Source organism: Hylobates moloch, unplaced genomic scaffold, assembly GCF_009828535.3.
Source record: "Hylobates moloch isolate HMO894 unplaced genomic scaffold, HMol_V3 SCAFFOLD_6, whole genome shotgun sequence".
Lineage (NCBI taxonomy): Eukaryota > Metazoa > Chordata > Mammalia > Primates > Hylobatidae > Hylobates > Hylobates moloch.
The window spans coordinates 45,144,841-45,168,034 of record NW_026652281.1 but is presented as its reverse complement, the minus strand read 5'-3'; positions in this window follow the sequence as shown (position 1 = coordinate 45,168,034).

The window sequence follows — 23,194 nt, the reverse complement described above, 5'->3', positions numbered from 1 at the left end:
TGTTCATGTCCTTTGCCTCCTTTTTAAAGGGGTTGTTTTATGCCTATTAATCATAAATATATATATGTACATACATTTTAATATGTATATTATATTTCATAATAAAGTTAATAAAATGTTTAATCCAGTGATTTGGTTCACTAAAATTGATGGTCTTCAACTTGAGTTAGCAGGACTCTCGATGCTACCTAGCAGTTCTGCCTGTTCTCAGTTGTCATATCCCCCACATTCCCCTTAGAAACTAACTTAAATATTCCCCACATTTCTCCAATCTCCTACTCTTCCCCTGCTCCCAGCATCTCCTCATCTTGAGCACCTTACCTTATCTCTCTGTTTACTTTCTTCTCAATCTGCTAAAACAGTGGTTTTCAAACATTTTGATCTCAGGACCCCTTTAAACTCATGAAAATTGACCTTAAAAAACCCTTGTTTAGGTGGATACTCATAAAGCATTACCTATTCTGAAATGCTGAACATTTTTAACATGGATACTCTGTCCTATTTATTTTCACTGAAGAGAAAACATCACAAGAGCAGAATTTATGTGTTACTAACCTTGAACTCCCTGGAACCTGACTCAGAACTTGATACTTTTTTTTTTGGTTATTATTAATTCTATAGGGTCATTTTTCTGTCCTCTCTAATTATTTTGGTAAATGTGAGAGTTAGCTGGTATTTCAACTGAGTTTCTTCTAAGATTCTCCTTTAGGTGCTTTGAGTATATTTAAAACAAAATGAAAGAATAGTTTATGAAACAAAAGTACAAAACCAATTCACTCCATTCTTAGGAATACTCAAAAAAGAAAAAAGATCCAATTTCACACTCCAGCTGAAGTCTGTCCTATATCTGAGAAAATTGCCCCAGGTGTCCACAATGGAACTTCTGCTTGAGATTCTAATATGCTAAAGATGATTTCTCAGGAGATGTTATTTCTCTGAGAAGTGACTGAGAAAAAAGCTTTGTCAACAGCAAATTAAAATAAAGCTGAGGTACAATATTATTATTCTGGCCAAATGTAGTGATTTTATTCCATCTCTAGGAAAAGGAAGAGATCTGTAAGTATGCCCAGGAGGAAAGCAGGGCTGATCAGGGATGCACACGACCTGAAAGTGAGTGTGTGATGGCTTTGCTGCAAGACTGTCTGCCCCTTGCCTCTATTGAATGGAGATTTGTATTTTAGAATTTTAATCTATCAAAGCCCTTAAAAAGACTACATAAGACAGTGACTTGCAGCAAATTTCATTATATGTGTGAATAGTGCTGTAGCGAGATTCTGGTGTCATTTCACACATTATATTTGTACTATTGCTAGGTAGGCTGCTGCCGGCCCTAAGGCAATGTGTGTGTGTTTCTGTGTGTGTGTGGGCAGGGGGCTGGGTTTGGGGAAGTCTTTAACAGGGAGGATGGGTGAAAGGCAGTGGGGAGGAAAAGGCAGGTAGGGGCAAAGCTGGGAAGAGGTATATGTGACTTGTCCTTGCAGATTTAATATCTAGGCCATCCTGGGAGACAATTGCCCACATTGAATTTAGATGTTACAAATGGGATGGCATAAAATGGGTTGGGATGTAACTGGTGATGTCTTAGTGAATAAAAAATTGGTGCTTAATGCCACCCAAGAAGTTACTTGCTTTAAAAAGTAAAGTTAAAAGGATGATTTCATTCTTTGTAAATACCCCTAGTAGAAACAAACAAAAAATAGAACTTGTTTCACACCTGAGTCTATCATTAAATCTGAAATATGGTTTGAGAGGCAGAGAGAACCAGCTTCCCTGCAAAGCCTTAAGCGAGCCCTTTGTGCTCTCCAGCTTTCATTGAGTACACGGGTTGCCCTAGTGATGAATGTCCTGCTTTGTGTGGTCTCAGCATTTTTTTCTAGAGAGGCTGTTTTTAATGAGAAGGTGAATAGAGGGGGCTTCTTTTGAAACTAGGATAAGAGGAGGGCCACTTCTGAAAATGCAAGCATAATGGTGCCATTCCTTCTCACAGAGATCTGACAATCGCCCCCTCTCTTTCTGTCTGTCTTTCTCTCTCTCTCTTTCTCTCTATCTCATTTCTCTTTTTATTACTAAGTAGCTTTCAGTAGGCTGCTTCGGCCAAGTACTGTTTTGGATTGGCCTATGGTCTCAATACCCTGGGATCTTCTTTTAGAAGTAAAGAGTGACCAATTAGATCTCATTTTGTCACTCTGGCCTATCTTCTTTCCTCTAAAAAGGGACTATTCTTGATGTTTTAGGGTAGGACACACCCCTGCTCCTTTCTCCTACCTATTTTAAAATGCTGTCCTTTTTCAGATTTACCCACGCACTAAGAATTATGCTTCAGCCTGTTTGAAGCTTTCTTCTCCTTCAGGATCCATTGTGCAAGGCAGGAGTGGGAGAAAACCATGTAATTGCTATATTTTAGGACTGACTTGAGGCTAGCTTTGATTGAACACACACAGTAAACTCTTGATTATCCATGCTAATGGAAGGAATAGTAATTCAGACCAGACGCATTGTTTCTATCTGACTTTGAAATGTGTTGAGTGATTTTTTTTGAAAGCAGTAGCAGGTGGTTTACTTAGACTGTATTAATAGTGAAATTTCTTTTGTGATGCCACTGTTTTGGTAGACAAACTTGTGAGAGACACCACTTTCCTCCTTCCTCTTCCTACTCCACAACCTTACCTGGAACAGACTCCTAGTGCCTTCACCTTACATATTCCTTTTTATGTCCCCCTTCTGTTATCAAAATGAACTCTTAGGAAACTGGTAAATGGGTAAGGCCAAGTAACTAATTAAAGGAGCGTAGTGTCATTTAAATAGGAGTGAAATCCCAAAACTAAGAAAACAAAAATGACTAATATTTGTATCATATTCAATATTTGCATTAAAAGGGTGTCCAGTTTCATGATGGTAAGGTATTTGCTGTTTTGATGTTACATATTTTTATTTGTTTTGTTTATTGCTGCATCCCCAGTGCCTAGAATAGTGCCAGGCATGTAATATGCACATAATAAATTTTTGTGGTATAAATGAATGAAAAATAATTTTCTTATTTATTGAGACAGGGTCTCCCTCTGTCACCCAAGGTGGAGTGCAGTGTGTGGTCATGGCTTACTGCATCTTTGACCTCCTGGGCTGAAGCAGTCCTCCCATTTTGGCCTCCTGAGTAGCAGGGACCACAAGCATACCCAATGGCACCTGGCTAATTTTTTAAAAACTTTTGTAGAGATGGGTGTCTCTGTATGTTGCCTAGGCTGGTCTTGAACTCAAATAATCTGTCCTCCCTGGCCTCCCAAAGTTCTGGGATTACAGGCATGAGCCACTGTACCCAGCCATAATTCTCAAAATGCTTCTTCATGTACTTATTTTTTTTTTCCTATTCCTGCAACTCTCCTAGAATATAGATGTCACAGCTATTATTAAAATAATTATTAATTTATCTTCCCTTTTGTTTATCTGTAACTAATTTACATATAAACATATGTAATGTTCCTTATAAATTCTAATTCCCTATAAATAGAATACATAATAATGGAAGTTTTTTTTTTTTAATGGACAGTCTTTTTGAGCTTATGCTATTTTGCATTTTGCACTTTGCTTATTTGTCAGACAAAGTGCATCATCACTTTGGAGACATCATCTTTATGGAGACAGCTTTTCTTTGGCGATAAGTGACAAAGCGGTATGCTGCTCGCGGGCCATTTCTATCACTGGAACTAATCTGTCACAGTGTGTTTGTGTGTGATAAACCACTTACTGCACAGAGTAATAGGAATCCCACCCAAGCTATGCTCACTCCAGTCTATTTTTTAATAAATAGAGTTAAGCAAAAGATCTTTCAGATTGTGCCATTTTAGTTGATAGAAAATAAAACAGAAAGAAAAGGTCAAAATGGAATGGCACTTCTTTTCCTTTGTGATCCTCTGTAAGGAATGTAAGATGGCAATGGAATATTAAGGTACATGGCTTCTAATTTATCCTGAGGTGGTGGGAATTGGCTTGGATTCAGGAACTCCCCGCATACGCATGTTGTGCTAGTGGAGTGAGCTAATTGCTTGGCTTTGGAGCCAAATCTGGGTTGAGTACCAACTCTTTTACCAACTTTACCAATGGAGCAATTTACTTAGGGCCTCTCAGCTTCTGTTTCCTCATCTTTAAGACGATGATAACAATAGCATCTATTTCACTGGGAGAGTTAAATTTTAGTTAAATTTTTCGAAGTCTGCAAATAATTTCATACCTGGTGCACACCCACAGTTGTTATGGCTCTGATTAACACTCCTTGAGTATTTACTGTGAGCCCAGAATCATGCCAGGTAACTTTCTTTTTTTTTTTTTTCATATGTTCTGCAACTTCGTATCTACATTAACCTACTTTTTCCCAGTGAGAAAACTGAGTCTTATAGAAGTTAAATAATACACTCAATGTGACACAGCCATTGGGGTGCTGGGAATTTGGATCTCTCTCTCTTTGCATTGTATCATGTGGCCTTTCTGGGGTTTTGGTGCCCAAACAAGTTGAATCCATTCCACAGCTGTGTCCTCAATAATAAATACCTCACCTTAAGATATTGGGGAGATAAGACACAAGAGCATTTATTAAAGCAGGGATTTATCGAACTCTCTGGTCATTTCTCCTCTTTCATGTTCTTTGGGGAGTATTTTCGGTGCTGAGGCTTGGCAGGGCTCAGCTGAAGTGACACTTCCTCAGAGAAGCTTTCCCTGACCACCTGTCTGGGGTTGTTATTAAACCATGCCACAGCTGCTATCGTGACATTTTTCATGGCCTGAAACTAACTACATGTGTATTTGCTTGGGTCCTTGCCTGTTTAACCCCAATGCACCGTAAGTTCTCTGAGAAAAGGAACTTTGCTTTGTTTACTGCTGTATTTTCAGTGCATGGCACAGTGCTCAGACACTGGGAGGAACTCAATAAATATGCGATCAACTTACAAATGAAGAAGTGCAACTGCTGTGAAATGGCTGCAGTCCTGGGAGGCAAGCTTTGTGTTGGAGCAATCACACTGCCAGGCTTTCAGTAAAAGATAAAAAGGTGGGGGTGGGGTGAGTAAGAGTTGCCTGAATTCTCTGCCTGTAGGTCTGCTTCATGCCCTTTTGATGGCAGGAGGGAGCTGTCCTGATTTTTTTTTTTTTTTTTGCCAGGGAATGAGGCCTTGAGGTGCAGCCTGTGGCTAAATATGTCACAGCTCAGCCTCTGCTTCATCCTCATTAACTCCACTTCATAGCTGGCCAGAGGCAAAGATTAATTTAGTGACCAAGCTTAATAAATAGATGCTTCTGGTCTTACATTTCATGCATTGCTTTCAGAGGCTGAGAGCTCATTGAAGTGCCAGTTTCAAGATGTCAAGGGCAAGCAGCTGGGCTTGAGGGAAGTGCAGAGATATTTCTGCTGAGCCTTTGTTCCCCAGCCCATCTTGCAATCATCAAAACTGCAGCGACGACAGGAAAAGCCTTCAACATCCATTTCCTGTGTAGCCTAAAAACCGTGTTTCTCAAACAGATTGCCTTTGTAAGACATTGCTACATACATGATTCTCCAAGCATGTCAAGCCACTCTTGCCTACAATGTAGTATGGGAAAATTCTAATATTTGTCACCACATATACATTTTTATTTTATCACCACATGGCATCTGACACAGAAATCTCTAATCTCTTCCCTCTGGAAGGCCTTGGCGGAGTTTCTACTTTGAAGGCAGCTTGGCTCCGGGCAGCCATCTCTAGTGTAAATCGAGTCTGAGGTACTAGACAGTAAACAATATTGTATCCCACAGCGTCTGAGGTGACCTGAATAAGTTCCGCAGTGCGTCCACCATAGTGATGACATCATTACAGCATATGTGTATGCCCATATCTGTGTGTTATTGTAATGTATAATTAATACAGAGCTAAAATTAAACTCCTGGGTGAAAAGAGATGGGCAGGCTGAAGAGGCTGAGAAATATTAACCTCTAAGATGCCGCTTGGTTGCAGCAGCTGTAGGATTGCAGTGCTCTTAGTATCAATGTGTGTGTGTGTGTGTGTGTGTGTGTGTGTTCCTTTTTGTTGTTAATGTTTCAGCCTTGAGGAATGAGAATTTTGCAGTTTAACCACCCTTCATCCCCTCCAAGCTCCCTAAGAAGCCTTTGTTTCATTTAATCTTGTCCTCAGGCCTCCCACTTATGTACTTTCATTTTTCTAGATAGTGTAATTAATTTCTCTCAAGTGCGGAGACTGACGAAGCAGGCAGAAACAGGACATAAGCATCACTTTCCTGCGGCGGCAGTTCCTTCGCTCTCTTTTGGCACTGACTTTGGACAAGAAAGTATGTGACCTGGAAAGAGTTCCTGACTCTTGTTTACAAATAGTGCTCACAGCACCCTTCACGTTCTTTAACCTTGAAAAGAGGCGACCACGGAGCACAGTTGTTGCCCTTGATTATGAATGAAGTTTGACTCTTGGAGAAGGTATTCTTTGAAACAATTATCTAGGTAACTAAGCTTATTTTTGTTTGTCAAACCCATACATCACTTCAGCCTCTGTATTATGAGTTGTGCTAAATGTACATTACTAAGAATATAGAGAAAGGTTATTTTCATTTCTTTTCTTCCCTAATGACTATGTTAAACTCGTGGGCAGGCATGGACTAAACAACCATCTGGCAAGACATGGCTCCTTAACTCCCACTTCCTGTTGTCTACACATTGACTTCTATTTAGCCAAAGGCACTACCACGTTCTACCAGAAGTTATAGTTGTTTACAGTCCCAACAACAACTATCAACCATTGTGGAAGTCAGTGTGGCGATTCCTCAGGGATCTCGAACTAGAAATACCATTTGACCCAGCCATCCCATTACTGGGTATATACCCAAAGGACTATAAATCATGCTGCTATAAAGACACATGCACACGTATGTTTATTGCAGCACTATTCACAATAGCAAAGAGTTGGAACCAACCCAAATGTCCAACAACGATAGACTGGATTAAGAAAATGTGGCACATATACACCATGGAATACTATGCAGCCATAAAAAATGATGAGTTCGTGTCCTTTGTAGGGACATGGATGAAACTGGAAAACATCATTCTCAGTAAACTATCGCAAGGACAAAAAACCAAACACCGCATGTTCTCACTCATAGGTGGGAATTGAACAATGAGAACTCATGGACACAGGAAGGGGAACATCACACTCCGGGGACTGTTGTGGGGTTGGGGGAGGGGGAAGGGACAGCATTAGGAGATACACCTAATGCTAAATGATGAGTTAATGGGTGCAGGAAATCAACATGGCACATGGATACATATGTAACAAACCTGCACATTGTGCACATGTACCCTAAAACCCTAAAGTATAATAAAAAAAAAAATTATTATGAAAAAAATAATAATAAAAAAAAAAAAAAAGAAGTTATAGTTGTTTAAGTTCTGCATCTCTTGTCTACCCCTTGATCCTGCATCTCTACATTTGGACAATGATCTTATTTCTTATTAGTTTTAATAACCTCTGGTTTCAAAGGAAGTTTTCTAGTCCACTACTAGAGCCCTTTCTAACAAGGCGTACTACCTGCTTATCACAACATCTTATGATTCACCAATTCCAATGAGCGGTGTGTGTGTGAGAGACAGAGATTTAACAAAATCATTCATTGACACTTGCTTGTCTGCAGCAGCAACTGTTACATGATTTTCAGGTTTCTCTGTGTCCTGCCTTTGTCACTTTGATCTCAAACAAGCTATTAAACAACTCTGAACCTTGAGCTCCTCATTAGTAAATGGGAATAGAGAAGCAAAGTTTAATTCTCAGTGGGTGTTGGGGATTTGCAAAGCATCCAACATAGATGAAAATCTTCAGTATATTTTTTATGTCTTTGCTGAAGTAGAAAAACCAATGCTGAAGTTGCAAAAATATGCATCTTGGAATAGATCAGAATGTATATTTAACTGACTGGAAAGTCCACTTGACAAAATTGGTTTGAATCCTACATCAAGTCTGTTGCTATTAAATTGTTATTTCGACAATATAATTTTTCTATTTTAATTGCCTGTAATCCCAGTACTTTGGGAGGCTGAGGCAGGTGGATCACTTAAGTAAGCCCAGGAGTTCAAGACTAGCCTGGGCAACAGGGCAGAAATCCCATCTCTACTAAATATACAAAAATTAGCTGGATGTGGTGGCACACACCCGTAGTCCCAGCTACTCAGGAGGCTGAGGTGGGAGAATCATCTGAGTCCTGGAAGTCAAAGCTGCAGTGAGCCATGATCATGCATGGCACTGTACTCCAGCCTGGGTGATGGAGTGAGACCCTGTCTCACATACAAAAAAAATTTTAAATTAAAGTGACTCTTCTGAAAGGTTCAAATAGAAAATAAAGCACTAAAAATAATACCACAAAATATATCATTGGCCAAGTATGGTTATTTTTATGATTCTTATATTATTGTTACATTATGATTATGGTGACCAAACTTATTTATATTTACTTATATATGTTTATTTAGAAAATTTAGAGAATTAAATGATAAATGGTAGTAGACCCAGAGTGTCTATAAAAACAGGCTTAGAAGAACAATCTGATTGAAGGAGCTAGAGTTGGTTTTAATGTTATGTTTGCATGGCAGGCCCACTGTTTTTATGCAGTTTTCTTGCTTATTAGGGATGACTTTGATGCTAGCCTGGGCATATGAAAATATGGCGCTTGTATTAAAGCTGCATTTGCATAGCAAGTCCAATGTTATTACTTAACTGGTATGCTTACTGGGGGCTTTGAGTACATTGATGAGCCAGTAGTGGGGCTGCAATTTGTTTTTGCCACCACTGTAGAGAAATTCTGTCCCAGATATATTTAGAATTTCTGTTTTAAGTAGAATTTGTTTAAAATATAGTGTGAAGAATAGACATGTAAAGAATTCAAATGTTGCCAATTTCACTCACCACTAATTCCTTGACTTGGAATGATTTTTCTTTTCACAGAAACAAGGTGTTTGAGAAAAGTAGTTGAGAATTGCAAATGTGATATTGGAGTTATACACGTGCTGTGATTTTTTTTTTTTTTCCTAAGACACAATATGTTTGCAGGATCTGTGATGTTTGCTCACTTTAAGTCTGGATGCTTGGATAAGCCGAGGGTTCTCTAATTCTATGTTGAAGAGACAGTAGGATTATAGTTTTTTTATATTTTCTAAAAGGCCACTTAACCATTTTTTTTCATATTTTATGTTGGTATTTTAAAGGGACAGTAATGTACATCAGGAGTAAGGTAGATCTTGCATCTTGCACAGAAGATACACACTTTAGAATTCATCAAACCAAGGTCTCAAAGCACTTAGTGATTTGACTTGAGGTCACTCTGTCCCCAAATCTTTCATTTGTTACACATTCTACCCAAAACCCTAAGATATCTCATATTTTTCAATGAAATCGCTAAAATGATTAATCACTAAAAAAAAATCTGGAGAAATTGCAGTATCTATACTAACTTTGCAGACTCAAATTTATAAGACTTGTACATATGTGACTACCCTGGCCACTACATTTAACTTTGTAAATCAAGGAACTAATTTTTGCAAAGGCAAAAGAATGATTGACAGCACAGACTATACTACAGCACTTGTTACATCATTTATTATTTTATTCATTTAGTCAATAATATTAATCAGTACTGTCTGTAAAAGTGGAAGATCTAAATACCAAGACTAGAGTAAAATTTGCGTTTTTTACACCAAACATCAGCCATTGCAACTTTTATTGATCACTACTTCTTTTGATCACTATGTAAATATAGTTACTCACTAAGAGTCTTGTTTTTAGAATAAGAATCCTTCTGGGACATTTACACAGAAGATACACAATCTAGAATTTATCAAAATCCATTCACAGATCTTACAACGACCAACATAATAACTCAGTGTTTGTTCTTTTAACAGTCGTAGTTACAATTCTGAGAACACTGCCTATCAAGTCTGAGTTCTTATAACCACTCTTCCTTTTGATAAGCAAGAACAGAAGAGAAAATGAGAGATATTGTGACCATGACATCCTCACAGTCACAAAACAAGTAAAATTAACTTGCAGTTGAAGCTTATCTCTCACTTGTCATATTTTTTCTGCCTAGATCCCTAAACACTGAATTTAGAATCAGCATGTGAACATATTATGTATATTTCCCAGTCCATCATTATTCATTTCTGAAGTTTTCAGTTCATTTCCCCAATTTTTCCACATATTAAAAATGGCCACTGCTTTCTATTTGGGGTTTGATGTGCCTAATAAATAACACTATTCCCTCCCATCTAAGTTAGAACACACACACAGCACACCATGTGAGACGTGCCACATGCCCATGCACCCCACACACGTACACATAGAGAGGAGGGGAGAGGAGAAAGAGACGGCGGGTCACAGGAGACATGTGAAAAGACTCAGATTTATTATGCAGATACAAAATGGAGAGGAACACAAAACTCACATGGAAGCCACATGTGCTTGGTAACACTAAATTGAAGGGATTAAAAACACTGGTAGAGCTAAGACAAACCTAGGTCTCTCTTCAGCAGTGCTTACTGCAGATTGTCTGGCTCTGAAGGAGAGAGGGACCCAGAAGCTCTGAATTGGGCATGTCAGTTCCTTCTCCCAGAATCACCAGGCCGATCGTTTACTCCATCAGGAGGATTGAGTGAGAGAGTGGAGAAATACCAGGGGTATTACTCTAGGGAAGTTTCCCACACTTTTACTGGAATGGGAACATGATTTCTAGTAATAGAATTTTATCAGTTAACAATTTTTATTTATAAAAAAGGAAAACTGACTCAGCAACTGAAGCCAATAAAAGGGCGAATTTAAAAACTGGATCCCATATAGGTGACTCATGGAGCTGGAAAGGGTGAACACTTAGGCACTGGGATGTGTAGACACAGGGAAGCTTCTAGAATGATGGCAGGAGGAGCATGGGAGCTGTCTCTGTGGGTCTAGTACGGCTCTCCAAAGGATTCAGCCACAATTTCCTTCAGCTCTGTGTGTTTCTGCTTAAAATTCAAATTGTAGGAGCTTAAGCCTCATTAGTCTAGTTTGGTTTAGATACCCACCTCTATTGTCAAGGAGTTTAATTATTGGTAATATAATTATTGATAATTTCATCAATTTCCCATCGTGTGGGGAGGAGTCATTCACAAAGGGAATTTATGCTGGAATGTTTTTTTTAAAAGTAGTGTAAGCATTACATATTCTGATTAGGTTCTATTCTGAAAAAAGGATGATCTGTACATTTTATTAACGTGGGATTGTACCTATTTTCATTTAAAAAACAAAAATAGTATAATTTTTCTTTAAATTGTCATCAATATCACTTTGGAATGTCTCTTTGGAACAATAATTAAACTTATGCTCTAGGCCTTTTTGAAGGTTGATATAAAAAGGCTACATGAAGGACACCTTTATAGGAAATGTAAACATGTGAAGACAAAATCTTGTTGTGTGGTTCAGAACACAAAACTGTTTTTCATTCTAGATTAAGCATTTCAAAATTTGATAATGAAGGTTATCTAATCCATCATTTCTCTTTTTTGCCTTGGCTACCAGGAAACTCACAGCTTAAGTCTTTTGTTCAATTATTGAAGGTCTTAGCCTGGGTCTTTCTATCATGTGTTTCCTGTGCTTTTATCCTTGATTAAATAGTATTGAGGCCTCTTACGTTATGGCTAATTTAAATTCCTTTTGGATGTAGGATGAATAGAGTAACTACAACTAATTGATTAGCTGTATGACTAAAGTGGTTTAATGTATACACAGCTGAAACTTCACTGGAAAATGGTATGGGACACTATATGTGGATTGGTAGCTCTCTTGGCTGGATTGATACTTCACAATGCACTCAGTTGCTTTCCCAGAGTCCTATGAATTGAGTGAACTTCATTAACTTCTCCAGCTTAAGGAGGTGTGTGTGTGGTGGGGCAGGAGAAGCTGAGATCTGACACACGGAAAAGCTTTCCTGATAAGCCTAATGTTGTCAATAAGGAGCATTTCCCCAGCCCAGACAGTATTGTAGCTTCAGAACATAGGCCTGTGTATTCAGTAGTAAGGCTGTTCTTGGGTGAAAGAATGAAGTAAATAGTTTCCATCCTCTGTTCTTTAGTGGTCCCACGTCTGCCCTGTCTAAGAGGCACTTTCTGCTATTGAGATGGTTAATTTTAGTGTCAACTTGACTGGATTAATGCATGCCTAGAGAGATGGTAAAGCATTATTTCTGAGTGTGTCTGTGAGGGTATTTCCAGAGGAGATGTATTTGTGAGTCAGTGGACTGAGTGGGGAAGATATGCCTTTATTGGGGGGGTGGGTGGGGGGTGGGCACCATTCAATCAGCTGGAAGCCAAGACAGAACAAAAAGGGCAGAGGAAAAGCAATTTCCTCTCTCTATCCTGGAGCTGGGACGCTCTTCTCCTGTGCTTGGACATCAGAACTCCAGTTTCTTTGGTCTTTGGACTCTGGGACTTGAATCAGTGTGGTATCCTGCCTCCTACCTCGACTCTCAAGCCTTCAGCCTTGTACTGAGAGTTTCACCACTAGCTTCCTTGGTTCTGAGCCTTTCTGACCTGGACTGAGCCACAGTACCTGCATCCTGAGGTTCTCCACCTTGCAGATGGCCTGTTGTGGGACTTCTCAGCCACCAGAATCATGTCAGCCAATTCCCCTAATAAATCCCCTCTCAGGTATCTATATCTATCTGTATACCTATATTCTATGGATTGTGTCTCCCTGGAGAACACTGATTTATGCAATTATGAACTCTATCCGAACTCTGGCCTTTCTTCTGTCTGCCTCTTCAGTTTCTTTTTTGGGTAGCAGGAAAACAATGGCTCCTTCTTAGGAAAACAATTGGATTTTTATGAAGGTGGCTTAGTGCCAATAAAGGATTATTGGTGTGGGAACTTTGAAAAGAATGAAGTTGGTGGGAGTAGCTTAGAGGCCAATGTCTTTGATTGGGTCCCCACACAGCCTCTAGAGGAAGCAATGTAGGAAGGATTGAAATTAACCAAAAAAGAGGGAATGCTTTAGCATTTGCTATGATCTAACACTATGTTCAGTGCTCTCCCCTTTGTTATTTTATTCAGTGGTGGAATATGTGATACAATATGTTCTCATGTACGTTTCCTGAGCCTGTCATGTCTTACATCATTTAGGTCCTTAGACATTCTTCTCAACTTGAGAGTCTCATATTATGACACATTGGGTTTCCGAGAAAGTAAAGCCTGAGACAAGGACTTGGGTGCAGGCAGTTTATTGGGAGATAATCCCAGGAAGTAGCATGCAGGAATGAGAAGAGTGAAAGCCAGCCTAAGGCTGTGGTATCAAGGGCATTGCTGTAGACAGTAGGGGCTCAGTTCTGCTGGGCTTGATGAGACATGCTCAGAATGCTCCTGAGACTTGTCTGCCTGGAAGACAGGCAGGAAGCTGGGGCGTCCATCCACTAGCCCTTGCCCCTCCTTGGCTGAGGATTTCTCTGAGAAGGTAACTCCCCTGCACTTGTGGACTATACCCAAACAGACAAAATAGACTCCTGCAGTATCAGAGAGGCCCTAAGCAGAAAAATACAGATTATGTTTGAAGCGGGGTGAGGAGAGATGGTTTCATCTAAGCTTTCATGTATTATACACCACAGCTGTCCTAAAATCAGAGGTGGTTTGTGATACAAGGTACTCGAGGTGTCTGCCAATGAAATAATAGGAAATATCTCTTGGTCTCTGCCCCCAGTTCCTGGTACAGAGGTCCTAAAACCCTTAGAATTTCCTAAGCAGTAAGGGCGCTGGAAGAATCTTTTGTTCTAATATTTAATCTCTGCCCTGGTTACTGACACAGAGCTCACAATTTCCTGAGTTATAGGAGCATCTTTTGCTCTAATGGAGAGACTCTTGGTGTGCTCCTAGATGGAAGCTTCTCACGAGAAAGGCAAAGCCATTACTATAAGCTTGGAGATTTCAGCCCCATCCCTATTCTCTGGAGAGGAGAGAAGGGCTGGAAATGGTTGATAACCCATCATGCCTATGTGACTAAACTGCTATAAAGATCCCTGAACTATGGTATTCAGAGAGCTTCCAGGTTAGTGAACACTTCTGAGTGCCAGGAAGGTGCTGCACCTCACTGAGTGGGGACAGAAGCTTCCACACTCAGGATCCTTCAAGATCTTGCCCTGTGTATCTCCTCATCTGGCTGTTCACCTGGGTTTTTATTATATTCTTTATTAATAAACTAAGTATGAATAAAGTATTTCCCTGAGTTCTCTGAGCCATTCTAGCAAATTAATCTAATCCAGGAAAGGGTTATGGGAATCCTGGATTTATAGCCCATCATAGGTCACAACCTGGGACTTGTGACTGGCATCTGAAGTGGAGGCAGCCTTGTAGGACTGAGGCCATAACCTGTGGGATCTGATGCTATCTCTAAGTGGGTAGTGTCATAATCGGATTGATTAGAGGACAACCTTTGGTGTCTGCTGAAGAATTGCTTAGTTGGTGTATGTGGAAATACTTCCACACATCTGATGTCAGAAGGGTTTTGTTAAGTGGTGTGTGAGTAGAGGGAAAACAGTTTGGTTTTTCCTCTTGCTGCTATCTTGCTTACTCTGGTTCATTTACTACTCCTTTTGTCCATCCATCCATTCAACCAAATGCACTTATTTAGCACCCATTCTATTCCAGGAAATGTGCTAAGCCCTAGGAACATAATGGAAAAGCAAGACATGATCCTCATATTTAAGGAGCTTATATGTTATTGAGGAAACAAATGAGTTCATAAAAAGTAGCAAGAGTCAATTTCCGTTAAAAAAATATCAGCGACATTTTGGTCTTGGAAGAGTCAGAGAAGGTTCTTTTTTCTGGAAGAAGCAAAATGTAAGGTGATGGAAAAGCTAGGTCAGGTATTACCATTAAGCCTCTTATGACTGGTCTTATGCTGTTCAATAAAAGTTAGCTGGGTTGGTTGGAACTCTGATAGCTTTACCTATTAAAATTCAGCCTTTAGCAATTTCTGCCAAATTACTCATTAAGTATTAGAATTAGTTTTTTTTTGCCATAGTTTGAATATTTGGCTGGGTAATTGTTGGTTAAGATAACATTTCCATTCTATGGCCATTTTTTCTCGATTACCATTTTATTTTTTTGGCTCTACATACACCTTTGCTGAAAAACCAAAAGCTCACCTCTGTGAATAAAGTGACCTGAGCATTGCTGATTGTTAAACTTTTTGGCAACTTTGAAGTAAGCAAATGCCAGAGAGAACCCTTCAAGGAGGCATGGAGTAATTAGGGGCTGCAAACTGTCAGCTACTAACAAGGTCCAAGAAGTTTCTTGCTGCGTGAGTGGATTTCCTAGGTTTGCCTGCGTTGGAGTTTAAATAAAAAGCTGTTTTGGCTGCTGATGTCATGTTCCAGAATGCCCAGGTGTACTCTCCCACAGTGCAGTCACAAATGGAGACTGTTTAGCATCACTTGCTGCTGAGAGCAGCTTAAGCTTGCATCTGAGGTGTCACTTTCTGCCTACCGTGGGAAATTCTTCCCAAATGGTCCTTGGCTGGCATCTTGCCCCAGCTAAAATCGATGTAATATATAATCCTTTGAATCTGGGCATGGGGCCAGCATAGCAGGCACATGATTCTCATGTGACAGGGAAAGACGGATATGAGGGAGCTGTACAACCAGTATCTCTACAGTCACTTACACACTCTAAAATGGCAGGACCGTACTATAGAATGGACATTCGTGCTAATGATCTTTCTTCTTACCTTCATATGGAGAGAAGATTTCCTGGGCATATCGGGAGAAATTCATTCATTACTCAATTCAACTATTCAAAAATATTTATTAAGTTTCCACAACCTGCTAGGCACTGCTGAGACCTGAACATATGGTAATTAACAAGATTGAGAACATCCCTGCTCTCATGGAGATTATATTCCCATGGTAGAGGCAGGGAAGAGACATAAAACTATATAAACAAAATGATCAGATTGATAAATGGCTATCTATTAATACAGAAGTAGAATGATGTGATAGGGAGTGCATGGGTGGGTTTTCTGAAGGCTGGCAGGTGTGAAATGTTGGAGCCTATTAGTGGAGCTAGAGCACTGTGGGGCATAAAAGCCTGGGTGATGGTGGATGACCTGCACTGGTGACAATGATGTGACTGTGAGGAGTAGGGGGAGGATCATCTGTTGGGAGAATGTGAGTAATCAACCTAACCTGGATGGGATGATCAATGGGTATGAAAGGCAAAAGGGATAAGTAAAAGCTACCTTTGAGCTGGGAGCACAAGCCTCATAGTGGCCTGTGGTGTTGCACCTGTGAGGGCAGTCCCACTTGCTATGAGGAGGCCAGGATGACCCTCCTCTCCTCTTATGCAGTGTTGTATGGACTGGGACACAAGATGCAGATGCTTATTCTCACTGTGAACTGGGTGACAGAACTGAAGGCTTCTCCAGTTTTCAGGACAATGAAATCCCTTCACACACTCTGTCATCATCCTTTCCTTGAGGGATCTATTCTCCTAACACTTACAGCATCTATGGCTTTATCCCTTAGGGAGGATGCATGAGGCAAGAGATTGGAGATGCATGAGCCAAGAGATAATTTTTCCACTCTATATATGCACCTGCTATGAACGGCAGGCTGGCAAGAAAATTTTCTGTCCCCTTCTGTGGTACAGCAGAAAGCAAAATGTGCATATAATTGATTATCAAAGATATGTTATCAATATCTTAAATTTTTCCTTCTTGCAAGTTTCTGTCCAAATGTCATCTCCTTAGTGAAGCTATTTCTCACCATCGTGTCTAAAATACCCACTTCATACCACCCATTTAGTCTCTTTTCTCTGTTATATACTTTTACTTCATTTGGGTTTACTTTTTAAATTTTATACTGACTTCTTGAGTTGAATGCTTAACTCATTATTTTCAATCCCTCTACCCCCTCTATATGTGAATTTAAGATTGTGAATTCTTCTGAAGTATGACATCAGCTGTATCTAATTCTGATATATAGTACATTAAAAGTTGCCATTCAACTCCAATTTTTTTTTTTTCAAATTTTCACTGTGCTTTAATATTTGAACAACATATTTAAAACTTTTAAGATTTTTAAATGCATGGAATTTGGGGGTTATTTTTTGCTGATTTCTAATTTAATTGTATTTTGCTCAGAGAATGAGGTCTGTATTATGTCAGTGTTTGGTGTTTAAGCTTCGCTGAGTTGTGTTTTATTTGATTCGTTTTTGTAAATTTTCCACGTCTAGTTAGAAAGAATAGATGTTCTCTAATAGTACTGGATATTATATAAATCTATTGTGATATTTAAATCTTCTGTCCTCAAATTTTTTATTCATTTGATTTCTCAATTCTGAGAGAGTTGTATAAAATTCTCTCATTATGATTATTTTATTTCTCTTGAACATTTTTTTCTCATGTTTTTGTTTATGTATTTTCAAGCTGTCTCGTTAGGTGCTTACAGGTTCAGCTTTTACAGTGAATTCTTTTTATCATTTTCAAATGCTCCTCCTTTTCCATGTAATACTTTTAAACAATCTTAAAGCTTTTTTTCCTAATATTAAAAATGTAACCCCATTTTTTTTTTTAAAGATAGGGTCTGGTCCTGTTGCTAAGACTGGAGTGCAATGGTGCCATGATCTCGGCTCACTGCAACCTACGTCTCACAAGTTCAAGCGATTTATTCTCCCACCTCAGTCTTCCAGGTAGCTGGGACTACAGGTACATGTCACCATGCCCAGCTAATTTTTATGTTTTTAATAGAGACGGGGATTTACCATGTTGGTCAAGCTGGTCTGGAATTCCTGACCTCATGTGGTCTGCCTACCTTGGCCTCCCAGAGTGCTAGGATTACAGGCGTGAGCCACCATACCCAGCCAAAAATGTAATCCCACTTCTAGGAAGTATTTTCTTAGAATAACTTTCTACATAATTTTAGTTTCTATTCTTGGGGGGGACCTTAGGGTTGAGTGTTTTCCTTGTTACCATATAGAGGTGGATTTCTAATAAGCTATGTAAATAGCCTCAGTTTAAATTACAGTTTTATTCTGGTTACTACTTTACTTGGATTTCTCTCCCATCCAAAATTGTGCTTTTTAATTTCATTATCTGATCTTCTCGTTTTACTTTGTCTTCTTTTATGCTTCCATTAAATTACAAAACTTTCTTTATCCTTTTCTTCTGGGTTTCTAATTATACACTTTATTATAATCTTTAAGGACTTTTCCTTAAAATTTTAACACGCATTCTTAGGAAAACATAAATGTAATCAAACTCTCTGGCAAACTTTTTGGCATCATCAATAAAAGGGCTATTAGATGTCCTAATGTTGATTACTACATCTCATATTCAATGCTTGTGTTGCTTGGTTGTGTCAGTTCTATTTTTGTGTGTTTGGTTTCTCTAAGAAGCAGAAACCGTGACATGATTAGATATGCAAGAGATTTATTAGAGGAAATAAAGGGGGGAGCAGGAGTAGATAGGGTGATCCTTGAGGCCACCATGCAGGATTGATAGTGGTGAAAGAAGAGATGGAAGGAAATTGAGCAGGAAGAACCTTGGACTTCAGTGCAGTTCTGAGAAGGTTTTGGTTAGGATAATGAGGAGTTCTGAGCAAACGTTACCCAGCAGAAGAATTTCATATTGGACAAGAATGATCTGGCTCTGGTACCCCTGAGATTAGACCTCAGAGTAAAGGAAGGAAGTCCAAAGATTCAGTAGCTGGGGCTGTCAGTCAAATATTTTCTTTTCAACAAATTATCTTGAAAGGATATGTGAGTGGCACACCTCCATGGCCTCCACAGCCTTAGAAAAATATCTCAGACCCATATTCAAGCTAATTCTTTCCTCAGTTCTGTTTAACCTAACCATCAAATTTTTACTTTCAATGATTACATTTTTCAGTTTTAGAGGTTATATTTGTTTTTCAAATCTGTATAATACTCTTTTTCAGTCTCTTAATCTCTTCTTATATTTTCTATGCTCTTTTTTAACCATTTTAATTGTTTATTTTATAATTTGTATACCTCTCACTCATCTTGGAAAGTTTTCTAACATGTCATAACTTTGTGAACTTATATTCCACTGATATTTTTTTCTAAGGCAATACAGGGAAGATTTATTTGCTGCTGCCTGATTCTCTAGAGATACTTTTGGCTCAGAATATACTTTCCTTAATTCTTAGCTTATAAATTATTATACCACTCAACTGGAACTCAACTCATGTGTAGTACAATCTTGAGCATATGGGATATTTATTTTTCCTACCCATGACAGAACCAAGCTTCCCTGTAGTTTCATTGGCAGATGGCTTAAATTTTTCCAATCTTTCTTCCACTGAGGATGCAGCTCTTTTAGGATTTCGGGTTTATGCAGAGTCTCAGATTCAAGTTCTACTTCATATGGGCCTGTCCTCTTTTTCTGCTGTCCCTCTGTGTGTATTAAACCCAAAGCCCCTAGCTATTAAGTCCTATATCCAGGTCCAACTACCCTTATCTTGTTCCATGTCAGCTTGCACTGTTACTATTTTGGTTTTCAATTTCACCTTTGTTTTTCCAGTTTAAGGATATCTCTTATTTTTTTACAATCTTAGCCATACTTTTAAAAGTAGTTTGTCTTTTCTTTTTTTTTAATATGGCTTTTCTGAGTCTTTGCAGCATGAGGAATTTTTCGTATTGTATCTCCTCTGGGTTGATATTCCAGACACTCTCTCTTTAACCTGCCTTATTTTCCTATTAGTACTTATTACTTTATCACTTAGTGAGTTCTCCAGAAGCAGATGCTGAGATGGAGTTTATTAGGATTAACCTATGAAAGAAAGTGGGAAGCAGGATTGGGCAGAGGAAGAAGTCAAACTGCAATGTGGGCCTGCTATAGCTTTTGTCAACCCTTTGGGGAGCTCTGGAGCAAATACTGCCTCTCAGAGTGTCTTCTGGTGAGCTAAAATGGCTGAGTCTCTACATCTCCTCTTCCCCACTCAGTTACCAGGTACAGACTTCCTTGAGAAAAGTACGACCTTGAGAAAGGTGGCTCTTTGCAGCTGGAGTGGATCCTGAAAGAGATGACAGCTGGAGCTGTCTGCTGACCACATTCCCTGCAGCTGGGCAGCAAGTCCTTCCTTGAAGAAGGATCTGGACAGCACCTGTCTGTGTCTACCACACACTTTGCAATTTATACTGTTTAGTCATTACTCACTTTTTTTCTTTTTCAAAGAATGTAAGCCCTGTGTACAAAGCAAAACCTGGCCTGGAAGAAATAGAAAGCCTCTGTTGGTAAGCAGAGGGAAACTAGGTGGGATTAGTTGAGTAGACCTAGATTCTGACGGGTCTTGAATAGTAGAAGGAGAGTTTGGATGGATTCATTGGTGCAATCGTTTTCTATTGTTGTCATAACAAATTACCATACACATATCTGCTTAAAACAGCACACAGGTGTACCTCACAGCTCTGTAGCTCCGAAGTCTGAGTCTTCTGGGTCCCATAAGATTGAAATCAAGGTGTTGGTGGGGATGGGCTCTTAGCTGGAGGCCTTAAGGGAGAATCCACTTCTAAAATCTTTTGGATTGTTGGCAGGATTCAGTTCTTTGCAGTCATAAGGCTGAGGTTTGTTTTCTTGCTGGCTGTCACCTGGTACCCTCTTTGAGCTCCTTCAGGTCCTCTGAGGGGAGCAGGGGTAGATAGGGAGAGCCTTGAGGCCATTATGCAGGATTGACAGTGGTGAAAGGAGAGATGTATTCCTTGTCACCTTGCCTTCCATCATTGAACTAGCAACGGTGAGTTGAGCCCTTCTCATGTTTTGAATCTCTCTGACTTTCTCTTCTGCTGTATTTCTTCTGCTTCCAGCTGGAGAAAGTTCTCTGTTAACAACGGCTCATGTGATCCAACTGGATCTACCAGGATAATCCAAGATAATCTCCCCATTTAAAAATCTGTAGTTTTAATTACACATGGAAAATGTATTTGTCATATGATATGACATGTCACAATATCTGGCACGGACATATTTGGGAGCCCTTTGCTGCCTACCACTGCTGGAGAGCAGAGGCTTCAGAAGAACGTGACATGAAACACATGGCATTTTAAATGGAAGATTTATCAGCAGTCAGGCAGAGAATGGACTGTGAGAGGCTGCTAATCTAATAGAAACTGAAACCGTGAGGGTCTAGATGGGAGCAATGACAGTAAGAAGAAGAAGGATGTGGCCTTCAATAAAAACATCCAAAAATACCTACCCAGACTTGCTGGCAGATTTCCAGTGGTTGGGATTGGGAGTGGGTTACATGAGATATTGTGTTTGAAAGATGACAAGTTTAGTGTTGAGCAAGTTCAGTGTTCTCATCCTAGTGTTAGGTTATCCAGACATCAGAGATTTACCACAATTTACTCTCCTTGACACAGAGACAGCATTACATGGAAAAAGACTTGATGTACATACATCCATTTTTATTCTTGACACTAAGAACACTCATTCTAGAAAGTGAGGGATGATCAATAACATCCAATTATCTATCCAGATAGAGAGTAATAAAAGTACACATGATCCAAAGTAACTTTTTAAGGCCTAATTTATGTAACTTTTACTAGAGAATACAATCTGTAATTCTAAGCGACACACTTATCTTCTCCAGTGGATTTTACTTAGGTTGATATTAAATAAGTTTGTATTCTCTCAGTATGAACTGATCGACTTGGGAATTTCCTTTGGGTGCATGTTTAAAGAAAATCTGCTTACATAACAGTTTTTCCGGAGAATATACATAAATGCAGACAATTAAGAATGTGCTATTTTACCATTTGACCCAGCCATCCCATTACTGGGTATAAACCCAAAGGATTAGAAATCATGCTGCTATAAAGACACATGCACACGTATGTTTATTGCGGCACTATTCACAATAGCAAAGACTTGGAACCAACCCAAATGTCCAACAACGATAGACTGGATTAAGAAAATGTGGCATATATACACCATGGAATACTATGCAGCCATAAAAAATGATGAGTTCATGTCCTTTGTAGGGACATGGATAAAACTGGAAACCATCATTCTCAGCAAACTATCGCAAGGACAAAAAACCAAACACCGCATGTTCTCACTCATAGGTGGGAATTGAACAATGAGAACACATGAACACAGGAAGGGGAACATCACACTCTGGGGACTGTTGTGGGGTGGGGGGAGTGGGGAGGGATAGCATTAGGAGATATACCTAATGCTAAATGATGAGTTAATAGGTACAGCACACCAACATGGCACATGGATACATATGTAACAAACCTGCACATTGTGCACATGTACCCTAAAACCTAAAGTATAATAATAATAAAGTTTTTTAAAAAAGTAGAACTTAATAAAAATCATGATACAGTGTAAAAAAAAAAAGAATGTGCTATTTTAAAATCTTATTGTACAGTTGTTAGAAACAAAGATAAATCCTCCATGGGCTTAAGGTGAGTCTGACCAGGTATTATCTCAGATGTCATCGGCTTTCATCAATGAATTCCTGGCAGAACTGGAAAAGGTAGGTAGAATGAGTGATGTCCCAAAACAGAAAGGTCATGTTGCTTTGTTTCCAGTGCTAAATTCTCCAGAGTATCTGGATGAGCTGGCTTTTGGCAGCTTGCATGACTGGCAATTCTTCTTTTAATACCTGCAGGCTTTAACCTTCAGGTCACTCAAGTTAATGTTGTAGAAGGGTTAGAGAAAAGTATTCTGAAGTAGAAAACAGATGGAAAAGGGGCAGAAAACATTTGAGGGAAATGGACCAACCAGAGTGTCTAATGGTATGGAAATGGTATACTTTTCAATAGTTGATGAATTTGCTTTTTCATTCACTGTGCTTCTTTATTTCTCATCAATAAATGCCAATTTTTATTCTGCTGATAGAGAAAAGCAGCATTACTTTCCAATGGGGTAGCCAGGTTAGGTTTTATGGTTCCTAAAATGACACCATGCAGTAAACTTACCTGCATTTATGGATAGAAATACTTTGTTTCATGGCTGAGACTGAATTTGGGCCAGTGGGAAGAAAGAAGGAGGAGGCAGTGTTGGATGTGTCAGGTGAGAAGTCTCAAACAGTAGCAGAGGAGAATAATTGATCAGCAAAGGCTGGGTGTAAGGCAGGGACCTGAACCTGGGGCTGAGGTGGGTATCAAGAGATCCACTATCCTTCTGATACA